The sequence below is a fragment of the Pinus tabuliformis genome, chromosome 5_1 (assembly GCF_031772625.1).
Source record: "Pinus tabuliformis cultivar Carrire ecotype Pingquan chromosome 5_1, CPIR1, whole genome shotgun sequence".
NCBI classification, from domain to species: Eukaryota; Viridiplantae; Streptophyta; class Pinopsida; order Pinales; family Pinaceae; genus Pinus; species Pinus tabuliformis.
In genome coordinates, this window is record NC_142305.1 from 946,486,222 (window position 1) to 946,503,877 (window position 17,656).

Consider the following 17,656-nt stretch of genomic DNA (forward strand, 5'->3'; position numbering starts at 1 on the left):
TATGAAGTTGATATTGATATAAATGAAGTTGATGTCAATATAAATTAGTTAACATAGATCTTAAAATAATTTAAATTATAAGGTTTAAACATTTATTCACACATTTCTTTTTGCTACATATTCATTTTTTTTAATTATAGCCGACATTATTTTTCTATTTAAAGCATAATTTATTTTAATTTTAAAGGGGCATGTGTGTCAACTCCATAGACAAAATGACGAACAAAGGTACACATCTCCTCATACGAGACTCTAATAATAAAATTCTCAGCTCAATCAATCACTTAAACTTAATACTAATATGGCCTCCTCTTCTTAACAAATCACCTTAATTACGCTTCTTAAACTCTATTCTTATGAAGTTGATGTCGATATAAATTAGTTAACATAGATCTTAAAATAATTTATTTAAATTATAAAGTTTAAACGTTTATTTACACATTTCTTTTTGCAACATATTCTTTTTATTATTATTATTATTATAACTGACATTATTTTTTATTTGGAGCATAGTTTATTTTAATTTTAAAGAGACACGTGTGTCAACTTGATAGATAAAATGACAAACAAAGTTACACATCTACTCAGCACAATCAATCACTTAAACTTAATACTAATATAACCTCCTCCTCTTAATAAATCACCTTAATTACGCTTCTTAAACTCTATTCTTTAATCATGCAAACAAGATCAAAACTCAATGTATTATTAGGCTGAAAGACCTTCTTTTAAATCAATCACTTAAACTTAGTACTAATATGGCCTCCTCCTCTTAATAGATCACCTTAATTACACTTCTTAAACTCTATTCTTTAATCATGCAAACAAGATCAATACTCAATGTATCAATGTATTCTTAGGCCTGTAGGCCTTCTTTTAAATCAGTTAGTCGCCTACACTTTTATTTTCTTATTTGCAAAACATGTCGCTATGGTATCTATGTATTGAAAAAGAGCACTGCAATTAGGGGCTTTAAACAGCCCTGACATCTCCATTTTCGGACGTGCAACTCCATTTTTGGCAACTTCAATCGCTGCGGATTTTCTAGTACACGACCTAAGGAAAACTGGACGCGCAACAAGGTTTGAACGTGCCATACAAAATCAAAATCTTGGAGTGGGACCACCTGCGCCGTGAATGTGCCCTGTAGGAAATCCCGCATTCGGAGGTAAATACTCAAAGACGAATTTTATCTCAGGTAAACCACATGCAGAGGAACCCCTCGCGCCGTGAATGCCTTGTAGGAAATCCCGCATTCGGAGGTAAATACTCAAAGACGAATTTTATCTCAGGTAAACCACATGTAGAGGAACCCCTCCTGATCTATGAGTACATTCCCAACGGGACCTTATTTGAACATCTCTACATGACCTCCGGAGGAAGGTTCTTGGACTAGAGAACTCGCTTGAATATTGCTCTTCAAACTGTAGAAGCACTGGCTTATCGCCATTCCGCTGCCTACCCTCACTGCTTCAGTTTCCAAACCCAATGCCTCTGATATTATCCCCAACCGCTTGCATGCCAAACCCATAGGGGATTCGCTGTATTTCTCCACAATATCCCTGCAAATACACAACTTAAGTGTCTAATCAGATAAAAATCACACTTTGAATTAAATGAAGGAGTTGCAGCTCACAGGTGTGTACGGCACCTGGGAGACTGCACTCAAACAAAGAGGAGACTCTCACTCTTGTTCACTCTGCCTTACATCAAATGAATATTACAATATTAAATACATCACTAAAAAATAGGTAGTTGTAAACAACCTCCTAAACTCTAGGAACTAATCCTAAACTAAGGAGATACGTTACAACCATATAACCATTTCTCCATTATTTTTAACTCCCCCCCTTAATGGAAAAAGGGTTATTCTGCACTCCTAACATCCCTCTAAATAACTCAAACTTTACTCGCCCTAGAGGCTTAGTAAAAATATTAGCTAAATTATCACAAGTGTTACAATAATCCACACATATTTCTTTTGACTGTATCTTTTCTCGAACAAAATGAAACTGAGTGTCAATATGTTTAGTATTTTTGTGGAAAACTGGATTGTATGCAAGCTTTATTGTGCTCTGGTTGTCAGTTTTGATGCTGGTTTCTTCTTTCTGCCCTTCGCCTGCATCACTAAGCAATCTCCTCAACTAGATGGCTTCGCATGTTGCTGCACACAATACCTGGTACTCAGCTTCACATGATGATAATGCTACAGTGCTTTGCTTTTTGCTACTCCACGAAATAACCCCAGATCCAATACTAAATGCATAACCTGTGATGGATCTACGATCATCCAGGTCACTTGCCCAATCAGAATCTGAATAACCTGCTAAAGTAACATCAGAATTGCCAGTGTATAAAATACCATAATTACAAGTACCACTAAGGTACCTCATCACACATTTTGCTGCAATCCGGTGACTTTCAAGTGGTTTGGACATAAACTGGCTCAGCACACTAACAGAATATGCCAGATCAGGTCTAGTTGGCGTGAGATATATCAAACTCCCCACTAGTTTTCTATACAAAGTGGCATCCACCTGTTTTGTGCCATCATCACTACTTAACTTGAGGTTCTACTGCAATGGTGTTGCTGCTGTTTTACACTATTCCATTCTGAATCTTTCCAACAGGGTTCTGGCATACTTTCCTTGAGTTAGAAAAGTTTGACCAGAATCTTTCCACACCTCCAAACCTAGGCAATAATGAAGATCTCCAAGGTCTTTCATTTCAAATACCTATGACATTTGCTGCTTGATTTCTTTGATGAAATTATTTGCATTTCTTGCTATAATCATGTCATCCACATACAAAGAAATCAAAATGATTTGCCTCTGTTTATTTATCTTGGTATACAGGTTTGGGTCGTTGAGGCTCCTATGAAAACCATGCTGTATAAAAAATGAATCAATTTTCTCATACCATGACCTGGGTGCTTGTTTCAAACCATAAAGTGCCTTATGCAATTTACACACTAAATGCTTCTGCCCCTTTTTCACAAAACTAGGAGGTTGTACTAAATAAATTTCTTCCTTTAATTCTCCATTCAGAAATGCAGACTTAACATCTAGCTGGTGTAGCTTCCATTTATGTTTTGTTGCTAAAGAGATTAGCATTCTGATTGTATTTAGTTTAGCTACAGGGGCAAAGGTGTCATCGAAATCTATGCCTTCTTGCTGTGAATAACCCTTTACTACCAGTCTAGCTTTGAACTTTTCTACACTCCCATCTGCATTTATCTTAGGTTTATACAGCCACTTACAACCTATAGGGGTTTTTCCTTCAGGAAACTCAACTAAATCCCAAGTACGATTTCTATATATTGATTCAATTTCCTCATGCATTGCAGCCCTCCATTCATCTGATTTACTTGCTTCTTCATAATTTGAAGGTTCTACAATGTTTAAAATTTTGGACATTAAAGCATAGCCTTTCAATCTTTCAGGTAGTCTAGTCTTCTTACCTGATCTTCTAGGTAGAGGACTTACCTTAACTCTTTCTGTTTCAGCACTTTCCAGGCCTGCATCATCACTTATTACACTATCTACTGCTACTTCTTCCTGTTTCTGCTCCTGCTCCTGCTCTTCATCTTCGTCACTGTTTATCTCTATCAGCAATGGAATGTGGCTGTCACTGTTAGAGTCTTCCTTTCCATCTTCAATCTGTTCATGAAAAATAACATCTTTGCTTGCAAAAACTTTATGAGTCACAGGATTATATAACTTGTATGACTTATACTCTGTGCCATATCCTACAAATATACATTTCAAGGCTTTGGGGTCTAACTTCCTTCTATCTGCTTTTGGTATATGAGCATAAGCTTTAGATCCAAATATTCTTAGATGACTCACTGCTGGTTTGAGTCCAAACAATGCTTCAAAGGGGGTTTTGAAGCCTAGACATTTAGTAGGACTCCTATTCTTTAAATAAATAGCAGTATTAATGGCTTTTGCCCAAAGACCATTTGATAGACCTTTACCTTGAAGCATACTTCTGGCGCACTCCACAAGAGTTCTGTTCTTGCGTTCTGCTACTCCATTCTGCTGTGGAGTGTGTGGCACTGTGAATTGCTGCATAATCCCATGCTGCTTGCAGAAGTTCATGAACTCTCCTAACCTGTATTCTCCCAGTTGGTCCGAGCGGAGAATCTTTATCCTCTTTCCTGTTTGGTTCTCTATCATAGATTTGAATTCTTTAAAGTACCGAAAGGCTTGACTCTTTTTACTTAAAAAATACACCCATGAAAACCTAGTGCAGTCATCTGTAAACAACAGAAAATAATATGCACCTCCTAGGGACCTAGTTTGCATGGGTCCACAAATATCTGTATGCACTAGTTCTAGGATGTCTCTTTCCTTTCTGTTGACATGCAAAGGGAACTCTTCTCTATGCATTTTCCCTAATGCACATCCATCACATTCCAGCTTGACATTATGAAAAACAGGGAGTCCATCGACCATACGTTTCTTCTGAAGTAAGATGAGGTCCTGCAAATTGAGATGTCCAAATCTCTGATGCCAGAGATTTTCGACTGTTGATCCAGTTGCAACCATTGCTTGTCGTGGCATACTATTTGCATCCAATCTATACAAATTCCCCACGCGCACTCCTGTTGCAACTGTTTCCATCTGGCTATCCTTAATGACACAACCATTCTTAAAGAATTGCACCTGCATGTCTTGGTCTGTAATCATTGAGACAGAGATCAGATTTTTCTTAATTCCTGGAACATATAATACATTTTTAAGATGTTTAATGTCGCCACTAGGTAGCTTCACAGGAATATCTCCACATTCTTTGATCTCATACCCACTGTCATCTCCTAGATAAATTTTTGATCCACATGCAGATTCTTCAAGAAATTCAAAACAGTCCTTCTTACCGGTCATGTGCGAGGATGCGCCAGAGTCGACATACCATATGTCGTCCTCATCTCCCTTTGATGCTGAAAGAGCACAATCGACTGTGAATAGTCGAAGATCATGGCTGTGGTCCTCCTCTTCTCCAGCAAAACAGCCCTGATGTTTCCTCTGTTTGCCTTTTCTTTCATCCGCCTTCCTCTTATAGCATTCTTTAATCTGATGACCAGGTTTCCCACAATAAAAACATCTCTTAACATAATTATCAGTCATACCTCTGAATGGTCTCTTTTGAAAAGAGCTGGCCCCCTTCTGCTGCTGCTGCTGCGGTTTCTGGTGCTAATGTTGGTGCTGCTTTCCTCTGTACTGTCGCCTCTTCACCATCAGAGCTAAGTCATTTCTCTGAGTTTTCAGATTCTGTCTTCGCTCCTCCTCCTAGAGCAGAATCGCTGTCAGCTCATCAAATGAAGGGGCTTTCTCCCTCGCTGACAGTCCTGTGATGAATGTCTGATATTCATCAGTCATTCTGTTCAATGTGAGTGTAACTAAATCTGAGTCGGACACCTTTTCTCCAATATCTCCCAATTTGTCTCTCAGATCCTTGACTCTGGCCATGAATCCACCAACGGACTCATTCTCGTCCATCTTCAATGCAAACAACTTTCCCTTGAGTGCCAGAACACGATTTGTATTCTGAGTCTCGTACAGGTTCTTGATCGTTGTCCATAGATCAACGGCTGACTTGGAATCTCTGATATGTAGGATAATATTGTCCTTAATGAACATCTTTAGTATAACTTTTGCTTTCATTTCTCTTTTATCCCAGTCTTGTTCTTGGGTCGCTGTTCCAGATTTCGGCTCATTTCCCTCAACGATTGCCCATGCATTTACGCTTTCCAGCAAAGTTTGCATTTTGAATTTCCAGTTGGAGAAATTTGTTCCATCGAGTTTGCCAGACTCGTGGAGGTATGATTCTATATTGTTGTTCATTTTCGCCCAACTGAACACTCCAATCGGCCACCACCGGGCAAGTCTGATCTGCCACCACCGAACAGATCAGGGACTTCACTGTGCCACCACCGGGCAAGTCCGATCTCCTACCACCGAACAGATCAGGGACTTCACTGTGCCACCACCGGGAAAAACCGATCTGCTACCACCGAACAGATCAACAAGCAAGCTCCAACACGCCACCACCGGACAAAGGCGATCTGCTTCCACCGAACAGATCAAGGAGCTACACTGCGCCACCACCGGTCAAAAAACCGATCTGCTTCCACTGAGCAGGTCACAGAGCTCTAATTCGCCACCACCGGGAAGGTACGATCTGCTACCTCCAAGCGGATCACGGAACCCCAATTCGCCACCACCGGGCAGGTCCGATCCGAGCGGATCAAGGAACCTCAATTCGCCACCACCAGGCAAATCAAATCTGCTGCCGCCGAGCAGAAATCTCCACGTGCCACCACCGGGCAACTCCGATCTACAACGAAAAATTGCAGATTTCCATAGAGAAAAAAAAGGTTGGCTCTGTGGCGCTCTGAACAACTACAAATCCGCGCCAATTGCTGAAAAGAAAAATTCACGATGTCCACGGAAATTGGCGCGCTTAACAGCCACGGATCCGCGCCAATTTAGTTATAATTTCGTTGGCGCTCTTAACAGCCCCAAACCCGCGCCAATGGGTGCTTCTGTTCTTTAAAAAATCGCGCCTTTCTGTTTTGTTCTGGATTGGCGCGACTGTCTGCAAAAAATCCGCGCCAATCTGCTGCTGCTTCTAAAAAAAATGTGCTCCAACCCTTTCTTCGACTCAGAGATGATCAGTCATCTGAGATCCTTCGCTCCAGGTGTTACTGCAGTTCCACCTGATCACACAAATACATTTACATGCACTCCTACCACTACAGAAATGTAACTAATGATACATCCCTAAAAAAATTGAGACTATCTCTACCCTAAGCTCTGATACCAAGATAAAAATCACACTTTGAATTAAATGAAGGAGTTGCAGTTCATAGGTGTGTACGGCACCTGGAAGACTGCACTCAAACAAAGAGGAGACTCTCACTCTCGTTCACTCTGCCTTACATCAAATGAATATTACAATATTAAATACATCACTGAAAAATAGGTAGTTGTAAACAACCTCCTAAACTCTAGGAACTAATCCTAAACTAAGGAGATACGTTACAACCATATAACCATTTCTCCATTATTTTTAACTTAATCCATATGAAAAAAAATTGAAATCAATTTATAAGGGCATGCAGGGGATGGATGCAGGGTACCTCTAGCCATTGGGCTTGACAAGCCACCCGGTGTAATGGTGAAGGGGATAAGAGAAGTAAGTGCAGATTTCTCTCAAGTCGAGAACGACTTCCCCCTGGAGATGGTTGTTCACCACAGATACTCCACGCTTTCCACCTCTTATGTCGTATTTATCTCCATTCCGCTGCCTACCCTCTAATATGTCACAGAGATGTCAAGTCCACAAACATCTTGCTTGACAATAAAGTGAATGCTAAGGTTTCAGATTTCGGGCTATTCGGTCTAACAGAGTCAGACCTGTCACATATCTCCACATGCACTCAAGGGATAGTGGGTTATTTGGATGCCGAGTATTACAGAAATTGCCAGCTCACTTTTATAAAAGTGATGTGTATAGCTTCGGTGTGGTTTTGCTGGAACTGCTGACATCGCAGAAGGCCATTGATCTCTGCATGGAATCTGATGATGTGAATCTGGCAGTGTATGTGGTTAATACATCGGAACAGTGAAGGATCATGGATGTTGTCAATCCTCAGTTGAAGGAGAACGCTTCACAAGCTGTCCTAGAAAGCATGAAGGCAGTGCTGCTTTTAGCGATAAGTTGTTAGCAGGAGGGGAGGCAAGAGAGGCCCACCATGAACCTCTACCATAATTTTGTAATGCAGGCAATGCGACTAAAATTCCCGTTGTCCTTTGGCCAAACAAGGATTTGAGTTGCTGGAGTTATGATGGCTTCGTATATGAACATGGTTAGGATTTTGGATAGTTGCTTTCTAGATTCACAAATTTGGTTATAACTATAAACCTGTAAAATCATAAGTTCAGTATGCTCTATTTGCACCATAGCGAACGTGACAATTTTCTTAATTTGAAGCATATCATTATTTAAGATGCTTAAAATTGACTGTTGGAATCATGACCTTATAACCTGAAATTCTTGAAGAGGACAATAAATAGGTGTCCTTATGGTCGATATAAGAATAGGGTCAAACTGAAAATCACTTATGTCCTTTCTAGATTCACGAATTTGGTTATAACTGTAAACCTATAAAATCATGAGTTCAATATGCTCTATTTGCACCACAGTGAACTTCATGACAAATTTCTTAATTTGAAGCACATAATTATTTAAGATGCCTAAAATTGACTGCTAGAATCATGACCTTATAACCTGAAATTCTTGAAGAGGACAATGAATAGATGTCCTTAGGGTCGACATAAGAATAGGGTCAAACTGAAAATCACTTCTGATCAGTGCAGTGACAAGCTTGTTATTGCTTTCACATATTGGAGCTTCTCCTTAATCATTTATTTCCAATCCTGTAGACTATTATAGCAGCAAGGGAGCATGTAGTAGGAATGATTGGAGACTCTAATGGATTGGTTAAAGAATAAGCCTTCTGCAGATCTGTTCCAAGACATACTCCATTGTAGCATTCTGAAATTGAGTTTGAGGGAAATGTTAGCATAAGAAGACATTCACATATGCATCTGTTTATCTACATGATTTGCTGGCAGCATTATTCCCATATCTCATGAAGCAAACCGGCCCACTACTTTTAAGTTTTCTCATATTAAATAACGATCAGATCTAAATTTTGAATCTTGTGAAGGGATACTGCACAACTATTTCTTCCTGTAGTGAAGAGGATACTCTGAATGCTTTCCCATTTCATTATCAGCCTTTGATGCACTTAGATCTAACACTTGTTTGTCCTGTTTGAGGAACGCCCTGCCCCAAGGGATGGCAAACAACATGCAAAAACAAGTTAGATTCGATTTATAAGCAGTTCATTGGACATTGGGCGAAGAGAATTCAAGTTTGAGGGCACATATGATGAGGAAGCTTGTCTTGGGTTAAAATTGTGCAATTTCCTATCTTTCAAACCATGAGGAACTTGTAAAATTTCACTAACAAATGTTGTCAGGAATGCCACAGAGAATAAAGCTTGAGTGGGATATTTCTTCGAGATTTGTTGTTTATGGTCACTTTCCCTTACAATACTATTATTAGTGAATTCTAATTTTGGCCAAGGAATAGTGTTTTGGTACCCTCCCTCTTGGTTTTGTTCCTCCCTATGCATTGTTCATACTGACCAAATTATTCGTTTTGTTGTGTCACTGACAAAATGTAAGATCATGCCCCGTAAAAACTGAATTTTTTCGTTTATATGATAATGTGAGCTGAGTTGAGGCAACTCTGTAGAAATAATATATTTTTATTTGTGATATTAATGAAGACTAAGTCAAGATTATACACTATGTGGAACTGGGAACGAGAAAATTTTGAAAGGATACGAGGACACAGAAAGAAATTGGACAAAAACTAGATCATTTGTCTAAGGAAGTTTGTCAATAAAATAAAATGCACGAGTTGAAGCTTTATTTCTATTGAGATTTTCTGTTTGTAGCAAAATAGGAAAAATCTCAGCTGATGACAACAATAGAATTCAGGTCCTAGATTAACTCCAGGTTGTTGGGAGGGAGTTAATGCCTCCTATATTTGATGTGAGGGAGTTAATGAGGCTGTTAGATTTTCTATGCTATATAACAGGCAACCATTCGGATGGTTTGCTGAGAGGGTCAGAGTTTTGTGAGGATTTCACTATGTAATCTCCAGTTTGAATAATAAATTCCTGATGCCTATGTTTGGTGGACGTAGCCCAGATTGGTTGGGTGAACCACGTTAAAAACTGTGTTTATGTGCTTGATTTATTCTGCTGTGTGTTTAATTAATATTGTTGTGCCTCTGAATTCCAACAATTGGTATCAGAGCATGTTGGAGGTGCTGCCTGGAGGAGCTGACTGGAGGCGCTGCGTGCGTGACTGCGTTGTTCGCTGTTAGCGCTGGCTGGTGATTTGCTGTGCCTGAAATACCAAAAACCTGAATGCGTGGAGCTGTTGGTTGCGGGAGCGCTGTAATACCTGGTGTCTGCGTTCATACATTACAAAACGACGGTTGCGTGGGTATGTATTTAATACACTGCGTGGATATATTATAACAAATGCGTGTATATATTTTTCAAAACAGCACGGATATATGTGATCAACAACGTGGGTATGGATTTGAAAAACAGCGTTGATTTATATTTGAAAAACGGCGTGGATTTTTTTGTTTTTTAAACCAGCATGAATATATAACATAACACGGCGTAGTTTTACATATATGCGTTGTGAAAAAAGGTTGAAACGCATGTGATATATACCATGTTAACATAATGGAAAGTGTAAATGGTGGATTAATTTAAAGTGGGTGAACGCATGTTAAATGGTGGATTAATATTAATGGTGGGGTGTTAAAATATATTGGGATATATATTTTGGGAACCAGGGTTTTTCAATACCGTACTCCCACGACATTTCCAGGACATCCATCAAAATACTTGAAACAAAAGTTAATAAAACAAAAATTTTTGTTTTTGGTGGAGGTCTACTGTAATAAGGCAGTTCAAAGGCATAGGCAGAATTTTTTTTTTTTTTTTTTCGTGAAGGGAAGATATTTTTTGTTTTAAAGGCAAAGGCAGAAAGGCATAGGCAATTGTTTTTTTTTTAATTGCTGGTTGGATATTGGAGATTATTGTGTTTTTTGATACAAATGGCGAAAACTCAAAGTGCCCGGTTTGAAATTGAGAAATTTAATGGCAAGAATAATTTTGAGATCTGGAAGGTGAAGATGCACGATCTGCTGGTTCAACAAGGTGTGGCGAAAGCACTGTTGGGGAAAAACAAAAGGCCTCCTTCCATGACGGAGGATGAATGGGATGAGATGGACGATAGAGCTCTGAGCGCAATTCGGTTATGTTTGGCGGACAATGTTCTGTTCAACATTGTGTCAGAGAAAACCGCCGCAGGCTTGTGGTCGAAGCTTGAGAAGCTCTATATGACGAAATCTTTGACAAATCGGATTCTCCTGAAACGGCAGCTTTACGGTTTGCGGATGAAAGAAGGTACCTCAATTGCTGATCACCTGAATGTTTTTAATACCTTGCTGGTGCAATTAGACAGTCTAGATGTGAAATTTGATTTAGAGGATAAGGCAATAACTCTATTATGTTCTTTTCCTGAATCCTGGGATCACTTTGTTACTTCCATAAGTTTTAGTACATCAGAAATTCTTGAGTTTGACGATGTTGTTGGAGCCTTGTTGGCTGAGGAGACGAGGAAGAGGTCGAATGCAGACACCTCTACATCAGAGGTAATGATGGCCAGAGGTCGCTCACAAGAGAGACACTCCGGGGGAAAGCATAGCGACTCTCGCTCAAAGTCCAAAGGAAAGAAGCCAAAGGTGAAGTGCTGGCATTGTGGCAAGGCTGGACATCTGAAAAAGGATTGCTGGAAGCGAAAGCAGGCTGCTAAAGAAGGCTCTTCGACAAAAAAGAAGGAAGCCAACACCACAGATACAGGTTCAGTATCTGGTTCAGGTATGAGTGATGAGGTATTGTCTGTTAATGTTTCAAAACATGATTAACATTGGTTGTTAGATTCCGGGGCATCTAACCACATGTGTATTCATAAAGATTGGTTTAAAACATATAAATCAATTGATGATGGTGTTGTGTACATGGGTAATGATGTAACATGTGATATTGTGGGAATTGGGAGCATACAACTGCAAATGTTTGATGGGACAACAAAAATATTAACAGATGTGAGGCATGTACCAGATTTAAGGAAAAATTTGATTTCATTAGGAGCACTTGATTCAAATGGATATAAAACTGTAATTCAAGGTGGAGTAATGAAAATTTACAAAGGCATCTTACTAATTATGAAAGCTAAGAAAGTAGGAAATCTATATCAGTTAGAAGGTAGAACTGGTTCAGATCATGTGTCTGTGTCTGAACATGACAGTAATTCCATTCACTTATGGCATCAAAGATTGGGGCATATGAGTGAAATAGGATTGAAAATTTTGGCTGACCGAAAGTTACTTCCTAATCTAAGATCTGGAAAATTGGATTTCTGTAAACATTGTCTGTTTGGTAAACAAAGTAAACAAAAGTTTAAAACAGGCAAACATACTAGTAAAGGCATACTTGATTATATCCATTCAGATGTTTGGGGTCCAGCCCCTACAGCGTCATATGGTGGCTCGTCATATTTTGTATCGTTTATTGATGACTTTTCTCGGAAAGTATGGGTCTACATGTTGAAAAAGAAGTCTGATGTTTTTACAGTTTTCAAGCAGTTTAGAGCATTGGTAGAAAACAACACTGGTAGAACTATAAAATGTTTAAGAACTGACAATGGTGGTGAGTTTTCCTCCAAGGAGTTTGACAGCTATTGCAAGGATGCAGGGATCGAAAGACATAAGACCACGGTTTATACTCCTCAGCAGAATGGAGTTGCTGAACGCATGAACAAGACTCTTCTAGAGAGAGCAAGGTGTATGCTGAGTAACGCCGGGTTGCCAAAGGAGTTGTGGACGGAAGCGGTGGCAACAGCTTGTTATGTGATAAACCGATCTCCATCAACGGCCATAGACTGCAAGATTCCGCAAGAGGTATGGAAAGGACACCCTTGTGACTATTCTAAACTCAGAGTGTTTGGTTGTGATGCATATGCTCTAGTGCCTAAACATCAGCGAACTAAGTTAGATCCAAAGTCTAAAAGGTATATCTTTGTTGGGTATGGTGTTGGAACAAAGGGATATAGATTGTGGGATCCTACTACCCGCAAAATCATCATCAACAGAGATGTAAAGTTTGATGAATCCTCTCTTGTACAGTTAGATGTAAATAGTAGATTGAAACAGGATGATGTATCTGATTTCCAGCATATTCAGTTTGACAGCATTTCTAATGATAGTCATAACGACCATAGTTCAGATTCTAGTCATGAACAGGTTTCAGAATTAGATTATGAACAGGGTTCAGATGGAGGTCATGAACAGGTCTCAGATGGCGATCATGAAGAAGTTCCTACGGATGATAGACAGCCAATTGTGGAAGCACCAGAAACATTCTTAAGGAGGTCTACAAGGATCAAACGCCCTCCGAGAAGGTATGATGATCATGTTACTTCAGTTTCTTTGATCGCTAATGATGATGAACCTTTGTGTTATCAGGAAGCTGTAGAAGGTTCAAATAGTGACAAATGGAAAGCAGCCACGAAGGAAGAAATGATGGCCTTAGGTAAGAATGGCACGTGGGATCTGGTTGAACTTCCCCAAGGCAGGAAAATTGTGGGATGCAAGTGGGTGTTCAAGGTGAAACGGGGTGTGAATGATACGGAAGACAGGTACAAAGCGAGGCTGGTTGCAAAAGGGTTTTCTCAGAAAACCGGCATAGACTTTCATGAGATATTTTCACCAGTGGTTAAAATTGTTTCAATTAGAATTGTGTTAGCATTAGTGGCTTTGTTTGATTTGGAGTTGCAGCAGTTAGATGTTAAGACTGCATTTCTACATGGTGATTTAGATGAGGAAATATATATGGAACAACCGGAAGGGTTTGTTCAGCATCGCAATGAGAAATTTGTCTGCAGGCTCAAGAAGTCATTATATGGCCTGAAGCAGTCGCCTCGGCAGTGGTATAAGAAGTTTGATTCTTTCATGTTGAGTCAAAAATATGTAAGAAGTGAATATGATCATTGTGTTTACTTTAAACAGTTAAATAATGGCATGTTCATTATCTTAGTGTTATATGTTGATGATATGCTTTTAGCAAGAAAAAGCATTGAAGAAATCAACAGGTTGAAGACTCAGGAGTCAGATGGCAAGGACGTTTGATATGAAAGATCTAGGAGCGGCAAGACAGATTTTGGGCATGGAGATTTTCAGAGACAGGAGTAATGGTAAGCTGTGGCTATCACAACAGAAGTATGTTGAGAAAATACTTTTGAGGTTTGGTATGAATAATGTGAAGCCTGTTTCAGTCCCTTTAGCTTCCCATTTTAAGCTTTCTTCGAGTTTATGTCCTAATACAGATGAAGAAAAGGATTATATGTCTCGAATTCCGTATGCCAATGTAGTAGGATGTTTGATGTATGTGATGGTGTGTACGCGACCAGATATTTCTCATGTAGTTGGGGTTGTCAGCAGGTACATGGCAAATCCGGGTAAAGACCACTGGTCAGCAGTAAAATGGGTGCTTCGGTACTTGAGAGGCACAAGTAGTTATTGTATTTCTTACAATAAGAGTAGTGAATTTGTTTGCGGATATGTTGATTCCGATTTTGCAGGTGATTTGGATAAGAGAAGGTCAACTTCAGGGTACGTCTTTACTCTTGCAGGTGGAGCTATCAGCTAGATGTCAAAGCTACAGAACATTGTTGCTTTGTCCACTACTGAAGCAGAATACATTGCTTTTTCTCATGCTTGCAAAGAGGCGGTTTGGTTGAAAGGTTTGCTTGGTGAGTTTGGTAGGTTACAGGACAACATCAGGTTACTTTGTGACAGTCAAAGTGCAATACATTTGGCTAAGAATCTGGCCTATCATAGTAAATCAAAGCATATTCCAATTAAGTACCATTTTGTAAGACAGGTTATCACTGAAAGGGGAGTTTCTCTGGAAAAGGTGCATACAAAGGAGAACTGTGCAGACATGTTCACGAAACCAGTTTTGTTAGAGAAGCTACGCTGGTGTTTGGCTTCTCTTGGCTTGCAGAAAAGATAAAATAATAATAACAGGGCATCAGGCGAATTGTTGTCAAGGTGGAGATTGTTGAGATTTTCTATTTGTAGCAAAATAGGAAAAATCTCAGCTGATGACAACAATAGAATTCAGGTCCTAGATTAACTCCAGGTTGTTGGGAGGGAGTTAATGCCTCCTATATTTGATGTGAGGGAGTTAATGAGGCTGTTAGATTTTCTATGCTATATAACAGGCAACCATTCAGATGGTTTGCTGAGAGGGTCAGAGTTTTGTGAGGATTTCTCTATGTAATCTCCAGTTTGAATAATAAATTCCTGATGCCTATGTTTGTTGGACGTAGCCCAGATTGGTTGGGTGAACCACGTTAAAAACTGTGTTTATGTGCTTGATTTATTCTGCTGTGTGTTTAATTAATATTGCTGTGCCTCTGAATTCCAGCAATTTCATCTGATATTTGTGATATTAATGAAGACTAAGTCAAGATTATACATAAACTATGTGGAACTGGGAACTAGAAAATTTCGAAAAGATACGAGGACACATAAGGAAATTGGACAAAAACTAGATCATTTGTCTAAGGAAGTTTGTCAATAAAATAAAATGCACGAGTTAAAGCATTATTTCATCTGATATTTGTGATATTAATGAAGACTAAGTCAAGATTATAAACAAACTATGTGGAACTGGGAACTAGAAAATTTTGAAAAGATACGAGGACACACAAGGAAATTGGACAAAAACTAGATCATTTGTCTATTGAAGCTTGTCAATCAAATGAACGAGTAGAAGCTTTATTGCATCTGATATTACCGGGAAGTAATAATTGATGATTCCTTGATCCCCAAATTAGAATGCCTTCATTTGAGTTTCACTAGAAATATAGCCATATCTAAAATGACGACTTCATTTGAGTTTCACTAGAAATATAGCCAGATCTACAATAACGAAAGTGGGATTGGTTTGGGACTCAAGCATATGGAAGGACTGAGTTCCAGTTCCATTACTTATAGTTGGAGTTCAATATTAAGTTCTTTCATTTGCCATAGATATGTGTTAGTTATTCTGTTAATGACAGATCCAGATGTTATGATATCCTTGGATCCATGTTCTAAATTGAATAAAGATTTAAAAATTTCATGATACCTCTTCAATCAAAATTATTTGTTGTTAAATAAATAGCTATATTACTTAAGCTTTCACTTTAAAAATAAATATTTTTTTATCCATAAAGACTCAATTTCGAAATCGAAAGAGACTGAACTATGCACAGAAGAACAACGTTGGACAAAAGAAAATTAAGCCAACTTGGAAAAAAGGGAAGGTGGGTTTGGCTTTTTCCCAACCCACATCATTATTTATACCTCACAATTAAGGCACATCTCCACAAAGCGATTTCCTCTTACAAAGTGAGCTGCCTCCTTCTCAAAGTGACAGTTATTTTCTTTTCGCTGCAACTTTCCGTTGATTGATATAATATTATAATTCCAAAGCTGTAATAAAAACTAAAATGGCCATAACTTTCCTATCTAAGGAAATTGATGAAATGTTAATACTTTTTCTGCTATCTTTAACTAAGTCGTTTTTAAATTTATTTTAGCTATCTGAAAATACAATTGATGCGTGCACGTCATAACCATTAGTTCTTGAACACTAAAAGCCATGATTAATGGCTAAGCTTGTATTTTTTTTGCTAGTTTATTTCCTTCAAAGTTCATTTGTATTTTAAGGCCCATGTCCCATTTTTAGAGTAGTGAGGAGAACATTATCGGAGAACATTATGATAGATAATGGATTTTTTTATATGATCTTGTGTTAAGGTACTACAGATCTTTTAATGATCGGTAATCGAGTTATTTCTTTTATGGATCATCTTACATTAGAGTGAGTGTATATATGGCAAGTTAGTTGAGCCGTGGAATAACGAGCTGAAATCGAATTTCGATTACATGTGAGGAAGTGATGAACATCAAAGTGGGGTTGGAAATGTTAGTTTTAGTTGCATGGGAAACATGTGAGGAAGTGATGAACATCAAAGTGGTGTTGGAAATGCATGCTAGTTTTAGTTGCATGGGAAACATGTGAGGAAGTGAGGTTGAAAATGCTAGCATTAGTTGCATGGGAAAATTGTTGAATACTAGTTTTTAGTTGTATGGGAAAATTGTTGATAGCCATATTCTATCACCGAACTCGAGGGGTCTTGTAGGATGATTGATTAGTTCTATCTCATATAAATTATGTAATTGCATTGCATACTACTTTTAACTTGAGCACTACATTTTAGGTATAGGGAGATTATATGTAAGAATTGCATCAAAGCTCAAGAAAATAAATTCACCCCTTGAGAGCATATTGTCCCAAAACTTAATGGCAAGTAGAATCTCAAATAATACCTAACTACAAAGCACTTTTGAGGCAATTACTAGTGTTATTCAAGATATCTATGTCTTAATAGAGTTTAGGCTTCTGTGATCCATATTAAGTTAGAGAAAGATTTCGGCGAAAATCACATGGAATGTCATTTGTCGACGCGTTTCGAACCAACCAGTGTGGTTCATCGTCTTCTCTCATACGTCATCATTTTAATATTTCAAATATAAATAATGATATTATTAATATATAAATTTAATTTCACGATTAATAATATGTTAATGATTATATAATATATATTAATAAAATTTATAATAAAATTTATTTTTGTTATAAAAATAAATAGATAATAGAATAAAATTTAAATTTATGAATAATATAATTAATTAATTTTTTATACATTAAAAAATAAAGGAACATATTAGTTATAAATTAAAAATAATTATGTATATTTCAATTTAATTTGGAAACAAAGTAATATTTTTGCTAAATGTTTTTTTATTTCAACTTAAGGTAGATGAGAATTTGTTGCTTTTTTCCCACCCATTTCCTAGGGATTTGAGATTATTC

The 17,656-nt window shown here is 38.1% G+C and overlaps 1 pseudogene; it reads left to right on the forward strand.

The window, feature by feature from the left end:
* Positions 1–7,837, forward strand: part of LOC149167901 (wall-associated receptor kinase-like 20 pseudogene) — a 56,239-nt pseudogene extending 48,402 nt beyond the window's left edge.
* Positions 7,838–17,656: the final 9,819 nt, after the last annotated feature.